The 7,155-nt window shown below is 41.0% G+C and overlaps 1 long non-coding RNA gene across 1 annotated transcript; it reads right to left on the reverse strand.

Annotated features, from left to right (window-relative positions):
• Nucleotides 1-250: 250 nt before the first annotated feature.
• LOC116653044 lies at nucleotides 251-4,766 on the reverse strand. Its single transcript, XR_004306452.1, has 2 exons — nucleotides 4,718-4,766; nucleotides 251-480 (listed from the first exon to the last, which is right to left on the reverse strand). It is a non-coding gene; the product is annotated as an uncharacterized LOC116653044 (long non-coding RNA).
• Between the last annotated feature and the right edge of the window lie 2,389 nt (nucleotides 4,767-7,155).

Genomic DNA, 7,155 nt, shown 5'->3' on the forward strand with positions numbered 1-7,155 from the left:
GGTATCGTACAGCGCTGTCTATATAGGTGACCTAAGTCAACAACTAGCACCGGTGTTCTTAACATCTTTGGTTAAGCTTAACAAATGATATATTGTAATTCTGTTTGAATTGTCGTGTGAGTGTGGTGTGAGTGAGACGCAGCACAGCTGCGGGGCGAGTGCGGAGTCCCGACCCGCGGTTCCGTCCTCCCGCGAGGGAAACGGCCGGGGACGGACGAAGCGAAAGTTGTCTCCAATACTTGTTTGTCTTTGTTTTAATACGTGTTTATTTTGTATTATTAATTACTGGTTGTTGTAAAGTATGTGGTCATAAGTCATAACAATGCTGTTGTGTCAGAAGTGGTTTTACTTATAAAAGAATACGGTGGTTTATATTAAGTTACGATGGGAAAATCACAGAGCAAAGAGGTCCCTGCGCGCTCACCCCTGGGGTGTATACTGGCACATTGGCGAGATATCGCTGGGGAACCAGGAGGAACCCTGAGCCGAAAAGAAAAAAATCCTGATTAAATATTGTAATCAGTGGTGGTTGATGTATAAGCTAGAGGACAGGGACAATGAACATATAGAGGGATGTCTGTGTGGAATGAGTATCAAGCCATTTATGTGATACTGTGTTCTGCCTGCGAAGAGGTGTAAGGGAGGTGGGTCAGTCAGTGCTGGCTCTGTGGCGAGAGGTTTATAACTGAACGATATGGATTGCTAAGGGAAAGTTATAAGGTAGTAAGGGTGTTTATGGAAACTGAAGAACTGTGTTGTTTGATTTGTGGGTTTTGAAGGGAATGGGACAAACTGTTTGGCTGGTATAAGAAAGTGTAGTTGTTAATGTCATACGGAAGTATTGTTGAGGGTACGTGGAAGTGTAAATGAGGGTACAAATAGTGGAATAGTGTACAGAGGAAAAAGGGTTAAAGAGAAAGTGAGTTTATCTGTGCTGGCATGAGAACAACCCCCCCGCACCGTTCCCCTGCAATCAGAACTCTCAGAGTGGGAGAGGGAGCCAGGGTCAGAGACTGCTGCTGTAAACAGCAAAGGGGAAGGTGGAGAGGACAGGGCACTGGAAGTGAGAATAGCCTTCATGTGCAGAGATCTGGGAAATCTGAAATCTGGGCAGCACTGGATGGCTCTGGAGAGGAGGTGAAATGTAATGATTAGAGTTTGGAAAGTGAGAAAGTTTGGGAAGGACACAGGTTGAGGAAGGCAAAGATAAAAACAGGGATGTCAGGTCTGAAGAGAGGTGTACAATAAGAAGAAAACAAAACAAACACCTGATTGAGAATCAGAGATGTTCAGGAAACTGAAAATAATAACAGCTGTTACTGTTGTGGTGCTAGAGTAGGGCCATAGGACCCAGAAGATCCCCCACGAGGAAAGGGGGGGAGGGAGGCTTGAAGAGCCCAGGGAGGGCTCTGCCCCGCTGGAATGAAAGCAGTGTGCAAACTGCAGTGGGACACTGGTAGAGAAATCCGACCAAGCTGAGTGAGAAGGAATTGTCTCTGATTGCAGAACTGAACAATGAGAACTTGGGAAGTTAACCCTAGCAGATACACCGATGAAACTGCAGCTAAGGAGGCGCAGTGTTAATTCTATAGACTGGATATGGGTGCTTCTTACTACCCATAGATGGTTTTGTAACAGTAGTAGATGCTACTGCCCAACAAGAAAAGGTTTCCTTTTTTGGATTAATTAAACATAAGCTAAGAAAACAAGTAGGGAATACAGAAATTCTTGTACCTGTCAGGTTACCCTGGCAAGAAATTTAATAAAACTGGAGCTAAGGGTCAAACAATATTGGCTGATTAAGAATTGTAAGTCTGACTATTAACACAAACTGGGAAAAACAATGTTATACCCCCAGGAGCCACAGCAATCTCAAATAAGACACACTTAGGGGGTGTGGGCATCAGGGCCAAAAATTAAGCCCTAAATACAAGTTAAAAGCAAGAGCTCACCCACTCAGGGTAAAGTGGTGCCCTTTGAGGATATGTGACTGTAGAAGGACAAAAGAAATAATAGATAATTTTTTGAGTTTGAATTACTAATTGAATGGGAATCCAAGTACAAAACTCCAATTTTGCCAATTTGCTAAATTTTCGGATAGCAAGTGCTTTAGTTTGGTATAATGAATGACATAGAAGAGAAGGAGGGCAAGTACTAGAATAGTTGAATGGATACACTCAGTGGTGGCAAATCCGTGCACTTTATTAACCAAGTTAAGGAACAAAAAGATTGAGTTTACCTTCTGGATTTGAGGGATGTCTCTTCTGCCTGGTTTGGCCAAAGGAAGCCTAAGGTTATTTGCCTTTGAATAGGAAAGCCCTGATATGGGGAGAAGAGTCTCAGTTAACCTGGACAGTGTTACCCAGGGTTGTGAAACAGCTGAATTCGACTTTATTGAGAACTGGTCAACTCATGAGCCCTGAGACCCTGGGATCTCCATCCTAGGGTGGAACTTTACTGGAGCATGTGGATGCCACAGCAACAAAAGGACTGTGTAGAATAGACTGAGAGTTTGCTGAGTTTCTTGGTTTACAGAAAGCACAAATAACTCAGAAATTACAGCTGGACTTTGAACCTTAAGGACTGCCAAGAAAGAAGCCATCTGCTAAGCCTGAGCTGCAAAACTGCCAAGGAACTCCATAACGTTCCCAGGAATGACAGGAGGGTGCCGACCATGGATACACAGCTACGGACTGATGGTAAACTTGAAACAGCTTGAAGTGAGTAAGGGATGGCCAGGGTGCCTGAGGGCAGTGGCTGCACTAGTGCTCAATATTCAAGAAGCCCATAAATCTACACTGGGCCAAAGGATACCAGTTTTAATATCTCATACAGTGTTTACTGTATTGGAGGCAAAAGGGGGACATTAGTTCATTGGCTCTCACCCCAAAGATTTCTGAAATATAGCCATCTAGTGGAGCAAGATGATGTAGAAATAACAGTGGACTAATATTGTCAACCCAGTATCTTTCCTTAGCGGAACTCCCCTGGTGGAGAACCAGGATGACATCACTGCTTTGAAACAACTGATGCTGCACATTACATCCAGTCGGTCGGAGCTGAAGGACGAACCCTTAGAAGATGCAGAAGTTCCTGGTTTCCCGACAGCTGCAGTTTTGTGAGACAAGGAGACTGTAAGGCAGGACATGCAGTAACTGCTACTGACCAGGTAATCGAAGCACAACCACCAGCTGTGGGGACTTCCCCTCAGAAGGCTGAAATAACTGCCTTGACAAGAGCTTTAATCATATGGACAGATGCTAAATATGTGCCACACGCTCATAGTACCATCTGAAAAGAGCAAGGATTGCTCACACACAAGAAAAACAGCCTGATTTAAATCTACCAATGGTTATTATATGTTGTAAAAGACATCAGAAATGTAACACTGTACAGGAAACAGAAAATAAGATGATAGATCAGGTGGCAGAACAGGCAGTTGAAGAGGGCTTCAATTCCAGACGGTAAACTTAAAATCTCTGAAGCCAAGTCAAAACCTGTAAAATATTCTAAAGAGAACAGGAGTCCAATTAATGATTTAGAAAGGAAGAGAGCAAGCTGACAGATGTGTGCATGCCCAAATGGACACATTATTATGCCCTTTAGTATTTTATGGAAATTGGTTATAAGGGAAGATAAGAGAATATATTGAGCAAACCAACACTACAAAGTACAGTCCCAGTACCAGGAACAGGGCACAAGTGGGCCTCATGGGAGAGGGCCTTCCAGGGCAACAACGGCAAATTGAGTTCACAGAACTCCCAAGAAAAGGGGGGTACCACTGTATGAAAATTTCTGTAACCTTAGAAACAATTGAGGATGCTGCTGCAGATGCTTGATGGACAATCCAAAAGGAGATATCCTGTTTATCCAAAGATGCATTGCAACATGGAGTAGGCAGGGATAACACCGATTGGGGAATAGTTTTCTCTGGATCATGGGATAAACTTACTAGTTGCCAAATTTAGGATGACTAAAACAGCTTTTCTTAGCCTGCATCACCTTGCTACTCTTGGTGTGTTTTACTTGTGTTGTTATAAGATGTCTTTTGTGTCTGTACCAAGGTACTGGAAGGGAATACGAGGTTTGGAAGAGACATGAGCTGAGACAAGGTAGAGAGCGGAGCCTATTTTGAGACCCATTAAGAATCTAGCAGGTAAAAGCCTGCTAGATTAAAGAAAAGGGGGGAATTGAAGAGTGAGCAAAGCCTCAAAATGGTGGTAAGGTAACACTTTGCTATAGAAAGGGAAAGGGGAACTTCACAGAAACCAAGACAAAGGGTAACTGTACATTTAAAAGTGCAGGGAAAGGGGGAATTACAGACACTTAGTCAAAATAAAGCCAGAGAAGAGGGCAATAAAGATAAGAAGAAACTGTCCGGAGACCTCTGACAAGAAGGATTAGATCCCCCCCGGGCAAGATGATGCCGACATGGGAGAACAATAACAGCAGATAACTCCAAGAAGAAAACAGAAGAAGAATTTCACCCCAAAACATCGGCAAGGGTCGCGGGGAATGGGGTCAGGGGATGAGGGAATGGGTTCGCGGGAACGGGGCCATAGGGAATGTAATGAAATGTAATCAAACTGAGGGAGGAGACTATTGATTTGTATTAGCTTAACCTATATCTGTAACACACTTTTCTCTTTACGGTGTGCAAGTTTGGAGGAGCTATCCCCCTTGCACCCGGCGCTGCGCAACGCTGGAATAAACATACCTGCTTTATAACCCATCTCTGGATTATAGAGTTTGATTCCGCAAGTCACTACCTCTTCACCATGGAAAATGTAATGCATTTTAATTAATATATATAGTAGTAATAAATGATAATAAATACATAATATATATTTGTGGTTATATCCAGGTTCTATGGTGTCTGATACACAAATGTGTATCAAATTTATTCACTAATACACCTATTTACATTCAGTTAAAATTAGTTTGATATATAGCCTTCATACAAAACCATGTTTTAAGCAAGTGTACCTTACACAGAACACTTTGCCACTGTTACAATTGGCAATCATTTTTTCAATTTCAAATTAAAATACTATTCTAATTTTAATCCAGTTTTCTGGTGTATCATCAGGTTTTCAGTCTTAGTCATTCAGTCATGATGAGGTCACTGCAGGACCAGAATGGTAGGGGTTTGTTGTCATTTTTTACAATGTAATACGGAATTTGTTCCTTTTAGGTTTTCTCACTTGTCAGCTTTCTGCTTTCTTGCACAAGCAAACAGGAAATTCATCTTCAGCCCATGAATAAGTAGTCTTTTATTGTTGAGACAGAGTAATTTGTCAATATTCCTGTGGCAGTAAATTCTAAGAGCATCTTAGAAAAGTCCCTCTTTCGAACACTAACCAGAAGATATCCCTGAAATATCCTTCAGATTCATCAAATTTAATAAGAATTGATACTGTTTCAAATAAAGGCTTATTCCTGCAGCTTTTAAAGATCTCTACTCTTAAAATAGTCTTAAAACTTAATTACTTCTTGCAGGGCTCTTTGAATTTAAATAACCTTTCAAGATAACATCGTATCTTATGAACAGTCTTCAGAGAGGTAATACCTTAAGTTTCTTGCAGCAATTTTTGAAGCATTGCCAGACCAATTTATTTCGCGAGATGTATTTTCAAATGACTTTTTATTTTAGTAACTGGTTGTGACATTATATAGCCCTGCCATATTGTACCTAACTTATAGTGATATTCATATAAAAAGGAAAAAACAAACTATTATGTGAAGGTTTCTATTGAGGGACATTTGCAGTACAGGTCCAAGACAGAAAATGGTTCCAGATTATGCTAAATTGTTTGCTTACTTTAAATGCATGCTTCAGTCTACCACAGACATAGGAACATAAGCATGGGTTTAAGTGCTTTTCCAGATATACAGATGGACTATTTGCTAGAGCATAGAGATTACTATAGAGCAAGTAATTTACAAACAAGTTATACTGCAGCCCTGACTGGACAGCACTTAGTACAGAATTTACCACAGTCAATAGATGGCTTAGAAAATAAGGAGGAGTTATTTCCCTGATTGTTCACTTAGCTTTGTCAGTGTCTTAGCTTTCAGAGAACAAATGAGAAGCCTCTCCAACAACATTAGGGGAAAAAAAAAAAGGAAAGAGTAACTAGGGGGAAAGTGCTTTGTCACTTCATCATTAGCAGCTCTTTTTGTGCTTCAGTTTCTCGGGATTTCCAAACATCCATTCCAATTAGGATGCAGTTCTGAGAGAAGGAGAAAAGTGAGGCTGGAAATGTGGCAAAGAAGTTATGTTAGAGTATGCAGGTACAAAAATGTATCAGAAAGCTAACAGGCTTAAAACATGGGACTTTGCCAGGAAGGCTCTGAAACAGATTCCCAAAGGAATCAATGACAATTCTAAATTGCATCAATTCTCAGCCCAAATGCAAATCACCCTTCTTCTATCTTGTTTCCCATAAACAAAACAGTCACATCAAAACAAAGCACTCCTACTAAGTATCTAATTCTTCATACAAGGAAGGAACAAGCCAAGTATGACAGATGTTAATCACCTCACGTATTGTACACTTGCCAGGTACTCATAAACTTCACAATGAAGGCAGAATGAGAACCTGCATAAAATAGAATGGTATACAACAAGAGCAGGGCAGGAGGGATACTGTGACATGGATATCACTGTTGGGAGAACAGGGTACAAAAAAAGCTACCGAAGATGTGCTGCTGCAGCTGAATTATGTAGAGCTCCGAAAAGGAATTAGCTCCAATATTACACACTGATTTATTCTCTGTTTCTGTTTCCACATTTATGACGTAATCATTAATCAGCTACTTCTACAGCGAGAAAAAAAACCAAACTGTTTTTTGAATAAATTAATCATGAATACAGTACAGAAATAGTTCCCTGCAAGTATTCTTTTGAGCAAACACTTCACTCCCACAGATTTTCACAAAAAGCCCTGCAGTAGATAAAATAGGTGGAAACATGATCTAAGCAAAACTCTACTTAGCAATTGTCAAAACATTAGTGAGTAGATTTTCTCATTATTCACTCAGCTCCACTGGTATATTTGCAGTCAGAGCACAGACAAGAAACCTCTGCTGCACAGCAACAAAAGCAGAAGGAAAAGAAAGATTTCTAGCTGAGCTGGAAGCCTCTCCCCTCAC

Source organism: Coturnix japonica, chromosome 2 (assembly GCF_001577835.2).
Source record: "Coturnix japonica isolate 7356 chromosome 2, Coturnix japonica 2.1, whole genome shotgun sequence".
NCBI classification, from domain to species: domain Eukaryota; kingdom Metazoa; phylum Chordata; class Aves; order Galliformes; family Phasianidae; genus Coturnix; species Coturnix japonica.